The sequence below is a fragment of the Cynocephalus volans genome, chromosome 8 (genome assembly GCF_027409185.1).
Source record: "Cynocephalus volans isolate mCynVol1 chromosome 8, mCynVol1.pri, whole genome shotgun sequence".
Classification (NCBI taxonomy): Eukaryota; Metazoa; Chordata; class Mammalia; order Dermoptera; family Cynocephalidae; genus Cynocephalus; species Cynocephalus volans.
The window spans coordinates 19,547,477-19,564,694 of NC_084467.1; positions in this window are offsets into that span (position 1 = coordinate 19,547,477).

Genomic DNA, 17,218 nt, shown 5'->3' on the forward strand with positions numbered 1-17,218 from the left:
AGACCCTCAGTCCCACCCCCACACTGGCCACAGCTAAAGGCTGCCTGTGCATGCCCAGATGTGGTCTCCTTTATGAAAACACACACAGGAGAAAAGCTCACACCTCATCGGTCTAACAGCTGCCCAGGAGCACATGCCATGCTTTTTAATCAACCGCCTGCTGATGGACATCAGGTTATCTTTAGCTTGTCGCTTTTAAGCAAGGTTGCAGTAAACACCATTGCACAGATATCTTTGGGCCTGTGTGAGAAGCATGCGTAAGTGGCAGTACCCCAAAAGTGGGCTTGTTAGGCCACAGCAGCCCCCAAGAGCAGTCGTGGTAACACCTGGCAAGCTGCCCTCAAAGCGGGTCTGATGTAAAGTGTCGCCAGTGGGCCTGGGAACCCGTTTCCTGTGAGGCTGCTCCAGGGGCAGGATAACTCTAGAGGGGAAAGGCGCTCCGGTCAGGAGCCAGGGGGCCTGGGGTCCAGCCCCAGCTCTGCCACTCGCTTGTTGGGAGTCCTTAAGAAAAAGCCACTTCCCTTGTCTGAGCCTTAGTTTCTCCACACTCACATGGGAATGCTGGCCCAGAGGGCACTGGAAGCCTTTTCTAGCTTGTAAGCAGGATACCAGACTGTAAAGCCATGGGGCAGGGACACTTCCATGGGCGCTATGCAATTCTCCCCTGCCCACAGGAGCTGGCGTGCTCTGCTCTGGAGAATGTGGAAAGGCGATTGGGCTCCTCTGGCGGCTTAGGATGGGGGTTTTAGTTTCTGTTTCCAGAGTTTTGCTGCTTGGATGGAGCCTGTGTAGCTGTTGCCCCATGAGAGGGAAGTTGGCACTAGGATGGGAGGGGGGCTGTGGATGCCTGGGCAACCTGATGCTGAGACCAGAGTCTCAGGCTTGCAAGGGACCGTCATGATCAGCCTCCTGTCCATGACTTCAATTCCTGCCATGGGGCACCAGGAAGGACTTGTATTCTTTAGGGTTCAACCAAGAAAACAGAAACATTCTAGGTATTTCAGACAAAGGAACTTAATACAGGGAATTAGTTGCACAGTTATGGGAGAGCTGAGAAGCCAGTGATGAGCCACTGCAGGAAACTGCCACCAGCCCTAGGATGGAGGGACCAGGGGAGGTGATACGGATAGCAGAGTCTGGAACCTGGGGCCGCCTGGTGGAGGCTGGTTTGGTGGGAGCTGGAACGCAGAGGAGAGCAGATGCTGCTGGTGACCTCACCCAAGGCAGACAGGGAAGGAGACAGATACTCCAGCTTCTCCCTTCATGCCTGCCCCGCCTTCAGTTTCCCCAGAGCCCTGCCTTGGCAGAGGCTGCTGGAGACCGGCTGGCAAGAGAGCCTGGGAAATGCAGCTGGCAGCATCGGCCCCCCCCCACAACACAGAGAGGAATGTGTTTGAGGTTAGAGGCCCAGCACTGGCCCGGCAACTTGGTGTTTAAACGCTTCGGATGCTGGGGAGCTCACTCCCTAACTAGAAAGGTGGCAGCAACAGCTCATTTTGCTGCCAGTTGAGCACGAGCATTTGGCTCAGAACATGGAAGAAACATTGGTTTCCCTGTGACCCCCAACCTAAAGACAAGGGGTTGTCTCTGCAGCAGAACCCACTGTGTGTCACTTCGTGCTGCTGTGTCTCCCAGGAATGCCCCTCCCACCCTCTGTGGCTTGGCTAATTTTCACCCATCTGATGAGACCCAGTTCTCCCAGGAAACCTTCCAGCACCCCCTTGTCGAGTGGCAGTACTCTTGTGTCCTTCCATGCCACCTGTGTCTCCTTCTGTTTTTGGCACTATCTACATTATGTCAAACATGGATTTCCCTCCTTGTTCCACCTGATTTATCGGGGGTATGGAGCTCGGTGGACTCAGCTCTGCCTCCTTCATGCGAGCCCCAAGTGACAGAGACTTGCTGAGGCATCTATAGGTCTACTAAGTGCTTTAAATGCATGATGTAAGTGCTTTGCATGCATGAATTTCATTCTCCCAACAATCCTGAAAGTAGGTATTCTCATCCCCTTTTCTCAGCTGGAGGTTCAGAGAGGAGAGGCCCAAGTCCACTCAGCGAGGGAGGGGCAGAGCCTATGGAACCCAGCCTCTTCTGGCCATGGGACCTTGTGGCCCAGCCACAGCACAGCTGGGCAGCAAGTGGGATTGCGTGGGGCAACTTCCTGGGTACTCTCGGGTTCAGCTTCTGGCACTTCATCCTCGACCCTCTGTCCAAGGCCTGACGTCAGCCCCTTGCAGATGAGGAGGCCATTCCCACGGCCACTTCTCTGTTCTGAAATGCCTGCCCCAGAGGCCAGCCTGGGATAGCAGTTCTGACCACAGATTGGTAGATGTTTCCACGTGTGGAAGTGGGTTTGAGTCTTGTTTTGCTGTTTTGTGGTTCTCTTTCACTGTGTCCTGTGGGTGATGGGTCCGGGCATGGTCTTGCTGCCTGGATGTGCTTCCATGTCTGTCGCGCAGAAGCTGTAGACCCTTCTTACCGATCCTTTCCAGGAGCAGCATACCCTCCAGTGTGTATGGCACTTTTATATGCAGTGGCTCAGTGGGTCTTCCCGGCAATCCTGAGACTTGGGTCCATCTGATGGGTGGAGGCTTAGAAAGGCTAAGAAATGACAATGACAACAATTGCTGCCTTCACGGAGCTCTCAGCACGCCTTGCTAGAGCGGGGCGCTAAACCACTCTGCACAGCGCCTCATTTAATCCTCACAACGGCCCTACGAGGTGGATATTATTAATATAATTTGGAAGTAGGGAAACTGAGACTCAGAGAGGATAATTGACTTGCTTAAGGTCACGCTGCAGCAAATTCAGAACTAGCAGCTGTCCCTTGGTCTTAACTCCTGGTTCAGTGTGCTAACAAACCCTTGAGAAGACCTATAAAACTTAAAGTATATTATTATACTTCCACAAATCTACAAAATCATTGAATGTAGACACACCACTATTTTATATACCCTAGGAAATAAAGATGTTGTCAATTAAGCCGACACAATACTTTCTTATCACTTCGTTTATTTTATAAATGAAGGTAATTAAATTAATTAGAATAAAAAATTAATAAAATATAATTTTTATTTTATACTTATTAAAAGAGCTCTTTTAGATTTATAAGCATCATATAATTATGCATATTACTCTTGTCCACACATAAAAGGAAAATTTATATGAAAATAAATTTATATAAAATGAAATTAAATGTATATAAAAATAAATTTCTTCACATTCAAAATCTGAGTCAGAGTAGTCAATGATTTTTCAAGTGTTGGTGAAAAGATTTCTCTCTCTCCTTAAAATCATTTTATTGAGGTAAAGCTTACATATAGTGAAACGCAGAAATCATAAGTATACTAGATGACTTTTTATCCATGTATCTACACATCCACAATCTATGGTAGGCTGGAGCTAGCTCACACTCACTCATGAGGACCCATTGTTAAACATTCAGCAACTTTGCAAACTAGTTTTTAAACCATTAGTCACTTAGAATCAGCAATAGTGGGAGTATTTACACCATGGAAATTGGCCAATGCTACAATTCAGGGTTTTTTACCCCCTTCAGAGATCTGGTTTACCAGCACACCACCCGGATACTACTACCCAGATCAGGAGAGAGAGTTCCAGCATCCTAGAAGGATCTTCATGGCCTCCCCAGACCCTTTCCACCCAGGGAACGACTACTTAGTGTAGCTGGTGCGCTGGCCGGCCTTGCCATGGGGCAGCACTGGCCCACCTCAACTCCCATGAGAGGAATGCTGCTAAACACGTCTGGTACCACCGCCTCCACCCAGTACCACAACCATGTGGTTCCTAGAGGTTGAAAGAATACTCCTCTATTGTCTCTGGGATTTTCTTTCAAGCCACAGAATCCCATACTAGACTGGGTGTTGAGCATGAACAGGTTGTAGCAACTCCCTCAGGGGCCCCCAGTCAAGAGCTATGTCAAGACACACCCTGACTTCAGAAATATTAAAATGTGAAAAGTCAGGCCTCTTGCAATCACTGAAATACAGTGTGTTATCTTTTTGGACATCTTCTTTACTAAAGCAGTTTCCTTTGAGAAGCAGCTTGTCTTGACGATTCAGCCCCATAAAGCAGATGGCCAGCAGTCTTGCCCCCAGACAGGCGGCATCTGCCCACCTCTCTGATGGGTCAGCAGGTGTTAGTACCTCTGGCCCTGATCTGGAAAGAGAAGGCCAGGACATGGTAGGAAATCTCAGCTCTGCCATCAGGCTGCTTCCAGACAATCTTTCCTGGGTGCAGATGAAGACTGGGCTCATGCCCTCTGGGGACTGCTCAAGGTGGTCCTTAGGGACAGACCTTGGACACACGCCTGTGATGACTGTTTCCAGGTCAGCATTGCCTTGCTGACCTGACTGTGAGCTTCTGCACCTGGGTTTTTTTTTTTTTTTTTTTGGCCTTTTTGTGACCGGTAAGGGGATTGCAACACTTGGCGTGGTGTCGCCCGCACAGCGCTCAGCGCACCGGCCATCCCTATATAGGATCTGAACCCAGGAGCGCCGCTGCGCTCCCAAGCGCTGCACTCTCCCGAGTGTGCCACGGGGCCGGCCCGTGCACCTGGGTTTTAATCACCTTGGTGTTCCCAAAGCCCAGCACGCCCCTGACATAGAGCAAGCACCTAGTGAATATTTGAATGAATGAGTGGACGAAAGGCCCAGAGTGGAGAGACTTCATTCTGAAGGCTGCCTGCCTGGCTGCCCTTGGGAAAGCCACTTTCTGTAAGTGACAGGAGCAAATGACACAATGATGTAAATGGCTTTGCATGAGTTCTGAGGGGTTAATTGTGAGTGTCTTTATGTGATCCCTTTAGAAACTTCAGGACCACCCCTTCTGTGAGTTGGTTCAAGCAACCCTACCAAGGCCTGGGTCCCGGGCAGGGCAGGGAGTGGCAGGGGATCCAGGCTGAGGTCTGCTCTGGGGCCAGACAAGGGGAGTGGCAGGAAGCAGAATCCATGAATAAAGTAGATTCAGAGCCAGGCAAGCAGGCTTTAGATAAAATCAGAAGGGGCTGGGAGATTAGGAGTTGGCTGAGGAGGGAGGGAGAGGGTTGAAGGGCTGGGTGACTCCCAGAGCACCATTTTACTGACAATGGGGAATTCAGAGGGAAGTGTGCTTGCTTCAACCAGTGGAAGATCCTTCAACCTGGAGCTGGAAGACCTGGGCACAGTCCCAGCTCTGCCAAGTCCTGTCCTCCCTCATAACTCCTGGTAGTTACTGCCTTCTTTGAGCCTCAGTTTCCCCAAATGAAAAACCAAGATAATAACCCTGATTCTGTCTACCAGGGTGGTTGGTTTGGGGGAATAATTGAAATGTGCTCATGTGATATTGCACCCCTGTTCCAGGGCCAGACACAGAGCACTTTATATTAATTATCTCTCAAAATTAAAGGTCCAGGGGGACCAGTGGTGTCAGCATCACTAGGAACCTGTCAGAAATGCAAATTTTCAAGCTCCACTTGTCCAATCAGAAACTCTGGGAAGGTAGCCAGCAGTCTGTGTTTTAATGAGCCCTCCAGGAGATTCTGCTGAAACCTAAAATTTGAGAATCTTAAAAAATTTTTAACTAAAAAAGATTTTTTAAAAAAGGAATGAAGCATGCTTCAACATGCATTAGCTCATTCTTCTGCTCACCTACCCTATGAGATAGGTGCTGCTATCGTGCAGAGTAAAAGTCTCATTCATCCCAGTTGGACCCCAACTTCTCCAGACTTGAAGGTAATCTTTTTAAAGATATAATTCATATACCATAAAATCACCCCTTTAAAAATGTGCAATTCAGTGGCTTTTAGTATATTCACAAGGTCATACAACATTACCACTAATTCCAGAATATTTTCACTCTCCCAAAAGAAACCTTGTACATTTTAGCAGTCACTCCCATTCTGCTGTCCCCAGCCCCTGGAAACCACTGACCTTTCTGTTTCCATGGATTTCTCTATTCTGGACACTTCATATAAATGCAATCCTATAATATGTGGTCTTTTTTTTCGCTTTGCATCATGTTTTCAAGGTTCATCTGTATAGTAACATGTATCAGTACATGTTGTACTGATGAAACATGCATGTTGTAGAGTGCATCATTCATTTTTTAAAAATCTCTTTTAATTAAAAAATTTTTAAAGACTTTCAAAAAAACTTTTAGAGCAGTTTTAGGCCCACAACAAAACTGACAGGAAGACACAGAGATTTCCCATATACCCTCTGCCCCCACACATGTATATCCTCCCTGTCATCAGCATCCCCCACCAGAATAGTACAATTATTATAATTAATGGACCTAAGTGGACACGTCATTATCACCCAAAATCCATAGTTAACACTAGCATTGTACATTCTATGAGTTTGGACAAATGTATAATGACGTATTCATCATTACAGTATCATACAAAGTATTTTCACTGCCCTAAAAATCCTCTATACTCCACCTATTCATCCTTCCTTCCCCCTAACCTCTGATCTTTTTATTGTCTCCATAGTTTTGCCTTTTCCAGAAAGTCATATAGTTGGAATCACAGTATGTAGTTTTTTCAGACTGGCTTAGTGATATGAATTTAAGGTTCTTTAATTCTTTTCATGACTTGATAGCTCATTTCTTTCTTTCCTTTTTTTTTTGACGGCTGGCTGGTACGGGGATCTCAACCTGTTACCTTGGTGTTATAAGGCTTTACTCTAACCAACTGAGCTAACCAGCCAGCCCTTGATAGCTCATTTCTTTTAGTTATAGGCCAATATTACCCTAATACCAAAACCTGACAATAATATTCTATTGTCTGGAGGTACCACAATTCATTCATTCACCGATTGAAGGTGACATCTTGGTTGCTTCCAAATTTTGGCAGTTATGAATAACAAACATCTTTGTGCAGGTTTTGGGGTGGACATGTTTTCAACTCTTCTGGGCAAACACCAAAGGGCATAATTGCTGAGTAGTACTGTAAGAGTATGCTTAGTTTTGCAAGAAACTGCCAAACTGTCTTCCAAAGTAGCTGTACCATTCTGCATTCCCGCACCCACCCCAGCAGTTGCTGTTATGACTGTTCTGGATTTTGGCCATTCTAGAAGGTGTCTAGTGGTATCGCATTGTTGTTTTAATTTGCATTTCCCTGATGACATATGATGATGAGTATCTTTTCATGTATTTATTTGACATCTATACATCTTCTTCACTGAGGTATCTTTTAAGGTCTGTGGTCCATTTTTAAATTGGGCCGTTTGTTTTCTGACTGTTGAGCTTTAAGAGTTCTTTCTATTTTTTGGATAAGAGTTCTTCATCAGATGTGTCTTTTGCAAATATTTTCTCTCAGTCTATGGCTCATCTTCTCATTTTCTTGACATTGTCTTTCCCAGAAGTTTATTGATTTATTTTTTTTAAATGAAGCCCAGCTTATCAATTATTTCTTTCATGAATTGTGCCTTTGGTGTAGTATCTACAAAGTCATCACCATACCCAAGGTCATCTAGGTTTTCTCCTATGTTATCTTCTACGAGTTTTATAGTTTTGCATTTTACATTTAGATCTGGGATGCATTTTGAGTTAACGTTTGTGATGGTATAAGGTCTGTCCAGATTCATTTTTTTGCATGTGCATGTCCAGTTGTTCTAGTACCATTTGTTGAAATGGCCACGTCTGCTCTATCATATTGCCTCTCCTCCTTTGTCAAAGGTGAGTTGACTGCATATAGGTGGGTCTATTCAGAGCTCTCTGTTTTGTTCCATTAATCAATTTGTCCTTTTCTTTCTTGCTTGCTTACTTTTTTTTTTTGCCAATTCCACATTGTCTTGATTACTATAGCTTTATGGTAAGTCTTGAAGTCGTGTAATATCTGTCTTCCGACTTAGTTTTTCTCTTTCAATATTGGGTTGCCTATTCTGGGTCTTTGCCTCTCTATATAAACTTTAGAATCAGTTTGTCAGTATCCACAAGATAACATGCTGTGATTTTGTTTGGGATTGCATTAAATCTATAGGTCAAGTTGGGAAAAACTGATATCTTGACAATATTGAGTCTTTCTACCTATAAATGTGAAATGTCTCTCTACTTATTTAGTCCTTCAATTTTGTTCATCAGACTTTTGTAGGTTTCCTCATTTAGATCTTGCATATATTTAGCTAGATTTATACCTAAGTATTTCATTTTGGGTGAGTGGGAGAGTGTGCTGATGTAAATGGTATTGTGTTTTTAATTTCAATTTCCACTTGTTCATTGCTGATATATAGGTAAGCAATTGACTTTTGCTTTACCTTGTATCCTACAGCTTTGCTATAATCACTTATTAGTTCCAGGAGTTTTTGTGTTGATTTGTTCAGATTTTCTACATAAACAATCATGTCATGAACAAGTAAAGGTAGTTTTATTTCTTCCTTCCCCAACTGTATACCTTTTATTTCCTTTTCTTGTCTTATTGCATTGCATTATTCCAGTAAGATGTTGAAAAGGAGTGGTGAGAGGGACATTCTTGCCTTGTTCCTGATCTAAGTGGGAAAGCTTCTGGTTTCTCATCATTAAATATGATGGGTTTTTTTTGTAGCTATTCTTTATCAAGTTGAGGAAATTACCCTCTATTCCTAGCTTTTTCTTTTCTTTTTTTTTTTAAATCATGAAAGGGTGTTGGATTTTGTCAAATGCTTTTTCTTCATCTATTGATATCATCTTACAATTTTTCTTTTTTAACCTGTTAATGTGATGTGTTACATTAATTGATTTTTGAGTGCTGAACTAGCCTTGTATATCTAGGATAAATCCCACTTGGTCATGGTGTATAATTCTTTTTATGCATTGTTGGGTGTGATATTTGCTAATATCTTTCTATGTCCATGAAAGATATTGTTCTGTTGTTTTCTTTTCTTGTAATGTGTTTGTCAGGTTTTGGTATTAGGGTAATGTTGGCCTATATAATGAGACATTAGGAAGTATTTTCTCTGCTTCTATCCTTTGAAAGAGATTGTACACAATTGGTATAATTTCTTTCTTTAATGTTTGGTAGATTTCACCAGAGAAACCACCAGGGCCTGGTGCTTTCTGTTTTGGAAGGTTTTAAATTATTGATTCAATTTCTTTAACAGATATAGGCCTATTCAGATTGTCTATGTCTTTTTTCTTTTTGGCAGATTGTGTCTTTTAAGGAATTGGCCCATTTCATCTAGGTTATCAAATTTCTGAATATAGAGTTGTTCATAGTATTCTTTTATTACTCTTTAAATGTCCATGGGATCTGTAGTGATGTCTACTCTTTTGTTTTTGACATTAGTAATTTGTATACTCTCTCTTTTTTTCTTTGTTAGTCTAGCTATAGGCTTATCAATTTTATTTATCTTTTCAAAGAGCCAGCTTTTGATTTCATTGATTTTCCCCTACTAATTTCCTGTTTCCAATTTCATTGATTTATGCTTTAATTCTTATTATTTCTTCTTTTTCTGCTTATTTAGCTCTTCTATTTCCCATTTCCTAAAGTAGAAACTTAGAGTTTTTATTTTAGATCTTTCTTCATTTTGAAGATACACATTCAATGCTGTAAATTGTCCTCTAAGCACTGCCTTTACTGCCTCCCACAAATAAGTTGTGTTTGAATTTTCATCAGGTAAAAATATTTTTAATATTTTTTGAGATTTCTCCTTTGACCCATGTGTTATTTAAAAGTGTGTTATTTAATCTCCATGGATTTTGAGATTTGAAAGTTATTATTCTGTTATTGATTTCTAGTTTAATTCCATTGTAGTCTAAGAGCAGACTTTGTATGATTTCTATTCTTATAAATTTATTAAGGTTTGTTGTATGGTCCAGAATGTAGTCTACTTCATTCCATTTTTATGGCCAAGTAATATTCTGTTTTATAGATATACCACATCTTGTTTATCCACTGATCGGTTCATGGACATCTGCATTGTTTCCATTTTTTATTAATTCCTTTGTACAGTATGCAATTCAGTGGCATTTAGTACATTCACAATGTTGTGCGATCATACTCTCTATCTAGTTCCAAGACATTTTTATCACCCCAGAGACCCTGAACCCATTAAGTAGTTGCTTCTTATGTCCCCTCCCCTATCCCCTGGCAATCACTAATCTGCTTTCTGTCTCCATGAATTTAACTATTCCAGATATTTTGTCTAAATGGAATCACAGAATGTGTGATCTTTTGTGTCTTGCTTCTTTCACTTATCATAATATTTTCAAGGTTTATCTATGTTGTAGCATACCTTTTTATGACTAAATGATATTGTATTGTATGGGTATACTACATTGGGCTTATCCATTCATCTGCTAATAACCATTTGGGTTGTTTCATCTTTGTCTATTGTGAATAGGGCTGCTATGAACATTTGTGTGTGAACACGTTTGAACACCTGTTTTCAATTCTTTTGGGTATATACCTAGAAGCAGCATTGCTGAGTCATATGGTAACATTTTGAGGAACTGCCAAACTGTTTTCCAAAGTGGCTGCACCATTTCATATTGCTACCAGCAACGTATGAGAGTTCCAATTTCTCCACATCCTCATCAACACTTGCAATTTTTTTCTTACTTTGAAATTACAGCCATTCTATTGGGTATAAAGCAATATCTCATCATGGCTTTGATTTGCATTTTCCTAATGACTAATAATGTTGAACATCTTTTCATGTGCTTCCTGGCCATTTGTATATCTTCTTTGGAGGACTGTCTATTCTACCATTTTATCCATTTTTAAATTGGGTTATTCTGTCTTTTTGTTGCTGAGTTGTAAGAGTTCTTTACATATTCTGAATGATAAGTTACCCTTATTAGATAAATGATTTACAAATAGTTTCTCCCATTCTTTACCATTTTACTTCTTGATAGTGTCTTTTTATGCAGTATCTTTATTTAATGAAATTTAATGTATCTATTTTTTGTTGTTGTTGCTTGTGCTTTGGTGTCATATCTAACAATTTACTCTCAAATGTAAGGCCATGAAGAGTTACTTTCATGTTTCCTTCTAAGAGTTTTATAATTTTAGTACTTACATTTAGGTCTTTGATCCATTTGGAGTTAATTTTTGTATATGGTGTGAGGTAGGGGTCTAACTTCACTCTTTTGCATGTGGACATTCAGTTGTCCTAGCACCATTTGTTGGAGAGAGTAGAAAAAAGCAACATTTTAAAGGAAAAGATTATGTAAAATACTAGTGTAACACACACACACACGTGCACACACACACACACACACACACACACACACACACACACTGAGCTGATCCTTAGATGTGGCAAAAAGTATGAAGGTGGTACTTGAGTGAAGTTTGGGCAATGCTGTTTCTAGTGGATTCTTTCTCCTTGAGGGTTTTCTTTGGCCTAGGGAGATGTTTCATTCAGCAAAAGATGCCAGAACTGAGGAGATATGGCCACTGGTCTCCCATCCAGGGGGGCAACTTGGCAAGACCCCAGCCAGGCTCCCTTCCTCTTCCCTTCCTAGACATGCATTCATGGAGCAAAGGCGAGTGATTCTCCCTTTCTCCCCCCACCCTACCACCACTTACCTGGTACACAGCCACTTCCTCCCCTTCCCCTAACTGGCCTTCATCCAGCTGCCAGGCCAGCACCTCTCCCACTTAGCCAGATGCAGTTCCAAAAACAACCTCAGGAGCATTTGGATATGTTTTCCAGACTAATGGTGCTCCTGTCCACAGCCTGGACTCAGGTTTGTTTCCTCTGGGTGGGATTGCAGCTCCTCACCTCTTGGAAGGTTGTGGAAGTGAGCTTTTCTTTTTCTCATTTTGCTTTTGGAACGAAACTTCCTGGGCCTTTCTGGCCAAATGATGCTGGTGCAGGCCTGTCAGCTTCCCTGTCAACGCTGAGTGGCTCCATATGCTGCCTCTTATCCACGGCCTGGATGTTCCCAGGTGTGGTTGTTTCCTAGGGCTGCCATCACAAAGTACCGCAAACTGGGAAGCTCAAAACAACAGAAATTTATTCTCTCACAATTCTGGAGGCTCACAAGTTGTTGGCAGGGTTGGTTCTTATTGGAGGCTCCAAGGGAGAATCTGTTCCCTGCCTCTCTCCTAGCTTCTGGGGGTGGCCGGCACTCCTTGGTGCTCCTTGACTTGTAGATGCATCTCTCCAGTCTCTGCCTCCATCTTCATATAGTGTTCTCCCTGTGTCTCTTTCCCTCTTCCTATAAGGACACCAGTCACATTAGACTAAGGACCCAACCTAGTCCAGTGTGACCTCATCTTAACTAATTATACCTGCAATGACCCTGTTTCCAAATAAGGTCACATTCTGAAGTTCCAAGAAGGACATGAATTTTGAGGGGGAAACTATCCAACCCAGTACACCAGGCAATGCCAGGGACATAACTAGATAGGAAGCCATAGCTGACACTGCATTTCTGCGAGTGCCTTTGCTTCTAACAGCCTGCACCTATGACTCTCATCCTAGGCCTCCCCTTGAGCTATTAGAGCTGCTCCACTCTCTCTCACACGCACACGCACACACACATGCACTCACACACAGCCAAAATACCTGGGCATTCATGTCCCCTGGGGCCACTTTAGCATGGTAATGACTGACGGGTGTGCACGCAAAAGTAGGAAAGCCCAGCTCACTGGCCTTGAGTTGGGAACAGGCTTTGAGGTGTAACTTACACTCCAGAGCTCCCTACAGGTCAGGTTCAAGCTAACTTCTTCACCCTTCCTATCCAGCTCTCTCTGCTCTGGTACTGGCTCGTCCTGGGAGCGCTTATTTGAATCCTCTTCTCCAAGTCCGCTTCTGGGTAGCCCACCCTGAGACAGGGCCCATACCTGGAGCCTGCTGCAGCCAGGACTGTTATGTGGGAACCCAGCCCAGGGGAGCCCTGAAGGTACCCACCTCACGGGATCGTGAGGGTGCAGTGAGTCATGGGAGATGTGCTCTGTAAATGGGAAAGCCCTCTGCCAGCACCCGAGGGTCTCCCACACATTCTGCTTCATTGTCTCTTCGGCAGTCAGGCCTTCCCTAATCACACTGTCTAAGAGCTCTTAATCCTGTCCTTTCAGGCCACCTACCAACTGGCTCGGGAGTTAGTGCAGACATGAGGCACTTCTCAGAGCCCCAGAATCTGTTGTTCATAGTCCTGTGTGCCAACCTATGAACCAGACCCAAGTCCTTTACTCCTTGGACAGTTGACTATAGAAATCTCCCATGAGGCCACAGGTGTGTGTTGAGGGATAGGTATAGAATCAATAGGAGCAGGTGATGTGGGGTCTGGCACACCTCTTCACGTAACCTACTTGTCCCCTCTGGAGCTGCCCGGTCCCCATTCCAAATGCCATTGTACCATTTCCATTGTACAGTGGGTTGCTGCTGAGACCCCTCATCCTATGGCACAGTGGATCTGATAATCCCCAGCTCATCATGCGAAGCTCAGATACCACAGCTCTCTGGTGTCTTGTGGTTAGGTTTGAGTCTCTATAGGGTCCAGTAGCATGAAATAGCCAGAAATTGGTTTTCAAAAGGAGAGTGGTTCTCTGCTGCAGAAAACTCTAGGGGTCTGCACTGGGACTCTTCTACTGGGTTTTTCAAAGACTCTACCTCATCTCTTCTCTAGCACCGTGGAATGTTCTTGGTCACGTGGCTTGAATAGCAGGGCAGCTTGCACTGCAGCTCGGATCTCTGCAGAGTTATCTCTTGCTTTGTCTCAAAACTGTTAGCTTTCTGAATCACCTACAAAATAAGTTAGAGTGGTATTCCCAAGTGTGGCATATGCTGCTCCAAAATTCAGAGAGGCCAAAGAGGGTGGTGTAAAATAACAGAAATCCATTCTCTCACAGTTCTGGTGGTCAGAATTGTGAAGTCAAGGTGCTGGCAGCACTGCACTCCTGCTGAAAGCTGTTCTTTGCCTCTTCCAGCCTCTGGTGCTCTGGGCACTCCTTGGCTTGTGGCCGTGTCACTCCAGTCTGCCTCTGTGGTCACACTGCCTCCTCCTCTTCTCAGTGTCTCTTTCAGAAGGGCATTTGCCATTAGATTTAAGACTTGCCTGCACAGCCCAAGATTATCTACTCATCTTGAGATCCTTAATTACATCTGCAAAAATCCATTTTCCAAATAATGTATTCACAGATTCTGGGGGTTAGAACATGGACTTATCTTTGTGGGGGGGGGGGCATTTTTTGCCTACGGCATAGTAGAAGTGCAAGGTGCAGCAACTAGTCCTTTATCTTAGGGGGATGACTTGGCATGGCTTAGACAACTGGTTCCTTAAGATCCTCATAGATATGGTCGGCCCCTGGATCTCCACGGGGTATATCTGCTGCTCTCTGGCATGTATGCATTTCACTAGGGCATCTTGAGTTCTTGCAACTTTCTGCTCCCCAGGTTTACAGCCGCAGGGAATGAAGGCAGCATTCAATGAAGGGGCCTGAACATCTTGCAAACAGCATTCCCTGCAATGTCCTTGCTTGTCTTGACGTTCCACAGACACCACCCAGGTCCATCACGTTGCCATCACGTGAGCACAAGCTGCAAACAGCTCGTATCTGCCCTCTTCTCTGGAGACTTGCTCTCTGCCGAACAGTAGGCATCTCACCATGGAGGTGACACCCTTTCAGGGGGCTGCCAGTTATACTGACTGACATGGGGGTGCAAAAGGCCAGCTCCGTGGGGGAGGGGAACTCAGTGGTGCAATTCATGCTGCTTACACCCCCACGAGGCCAGAATAAGGCTAGTCCCTGGCCCCAGGATGCCATGGTTTAGTTTTCTTTCCCTGCTCTGTCCAGCTTCCCTCGTTCTACTTCTGAAAGCCCAGCCTCCCAAGATCCCCATCTCTGAATCTGCTTTGGGGGAACATGACCTAGGGTAGTTCCTGGGAATGGTATTATGGTGGGGAATGGAGCTCATGTTGTGCTGGGGCAGCATTGGAAGGTGGTCTGCTGTCCCTGCCAGGTAAAGGGGATCTGCTTTGGTCCCTCTCTGCTGTTGGAGATCATGAGGAATGTGCTTGCCCAATCAGTAGCTGGTTACCAAATTCTAGAGACTGTGTTGGTCTGCTCCAGGAAAGGCACCACATCTAGCGCAGCAGCTGGAATTGGGCTGTCCCTGGCTAAGTTCATGGCAGTCTGCAGTCACTTCCTCCGAGAGAACCTCCCTGACTACCTTCTCTAACGCTGTCTTCCAGCTCCCGGTCTTCCTCCGTCATATCATCCTGATTTATTTTTTACAGCACTGATGGCTCTCTGAAATCTTGTAACATGTTTGCTTGTTTATGACCTTTCTCCCCAACTAGGGTGTAAGCTCCATGGGGCCAAGGACATTGTCACACTTACTCATAGTGGCACCCTAAGCATCCGGCATGTATGGCCTCACCGATATGTGTTGAATGAATGAGAGAGGAGGCCAAGGTTCTCTCACTTGAAGTAGGCAGAGGGAAGAAATAGTGTTTTCCCTCGACAGTCTAAAGTGGAGGCCATTTCTGGGGGTCGCTGGGGTGGGAGAAGGCAGGTCAAGGTGGGCTGTCTTCCAGGTGGTGAAAACCCTTCTGCCGGGTGCCAGCCCCTCACAGGACAGTCTTCTTGTTGGGTCTGGCACAGACCTCAAGGAACCATAACATTTTTAATAAAACCTCAGAGTCAATAAAGGCGAGCGGTCTCGGGTGCCTCTCCTGCCGGCCCAGCTGTTGACATTAGAAGTCAAGAGGTTTGGGTGTTGCCCAAGTCCCGTGTATTTCAGCGAGATATAAGCTAGAAGGGCCTAGCCTGTTTTACATGAAAAAAAACCAAAACAAAACAAAACTCACTGGGCCCTGGAAAGATTCCACCGCCAGCCGGAATCAAAGGTCCATTCAGAGCGACAGAACTCCTCACATTCGCCGCTAATGAAAACCAAATTTCTTCTCCCAGCATTTGCAGGGGCTGGGGCTGGAAGGGGCTGCCGTGGAGCACTGGGCCACCCCTCCCGCCACCGCGAGGGCCCCCTGTGTTAAAATCGTTTTATGATAATATGGGCCTCGTGTTTTTCTAATTTCAGGCGTTGGTGATTTAGGACTGAGTTGTTTTCATGGAAAAAGATATGGAACCTGTTTGAGGCAGGGCAAGACAGCCACCTCGGCAGATATTCCCACCACGTGCACATCCAGGGCGCGTGAGCCAGTCCCAGCGGGGCCAGGGACCCCCTCCAGGGAGGCCTCACCCACCAGGCACCCCCTTATGGGAGGAAGGGATGGGCTGGGTCACCAGAGGGATATGGAGACAGTGAGTTCCATCTTTCCAGTTCGTGCTTTGTGAAATCTTAGAATCACTACTTAGAAAGGCAGAGACACAGAGAAAGGGCCCTCGAGCCTGTGTCCTTTCTGCTTCTAAGAAAAGACATTTTCTCATTTCTTTTTCCTCCCTGCACCCCACTTGCTGATCAGTCTCTACAGCAAGTATGTGTCATCGGGCACAAATTCAAGAGTGTAAGAAATATCACCTTTCCCCCAAAGTCAACTTAATTCTTACTTTGAGCCTCTAATACCTTTAGCTGGTGGGGAACTTAAACTCAACCTTTTTATCTATTGCTCTGCCTTTGCCAGTACTGGCGCGGAATTCTGTCCTTGTTCCTCAGTTTCTCATCTGTAAAATGGGGATAACAACAGTACCTATCTCAGTGGAAAATGGCAAAACATTTAGAATAGTGCCTGGCATGCAGTAAGTATTAGCTATTATTATTATTATTATTCCAGAGATAAAGAAAAGGTATCAAACCTAGCATGGAGTATCGGGGAAGGCTACCTGGAAGAGGCAACGTTGTGGCTAATGACAGATGAGTTGGTCCTAGCACGATTTTGAGCTCCTCTGCTTGGATATTTATCAAAGTCTGGAAGTTTAATATACTACACCCCTGACAAATTTGCTCATTTTAGAAAACTTGGAACACACAGAAAAATATAAAGAACAGAAAACAGCTATAATCTCATCTTTTCAGTGATTTCATTCTAGATTGTTTTTATCTCTAAGAGTATTTTTTAACTACATTAATTGCTACACTGTATATACAGCGTGTATTTGGCTAGAAAAGTGCTTATACCTAAAAGGTAGTTATATGTATATAGAAAATAAACATCTGGTTAGGGGGAAAAATCCAAAATATTAACAGTGGTTGTTTTTGGAGGGGTAGGGTTATGGGTAATTTTTCTTGTGTTCTTTGTGGTAATCTGTATTGTCTACTTTTGATGATTAGGTATTATTAGTGTCATTTAAAAATGTTATTTAAAATTTAATACATAGCCTTGG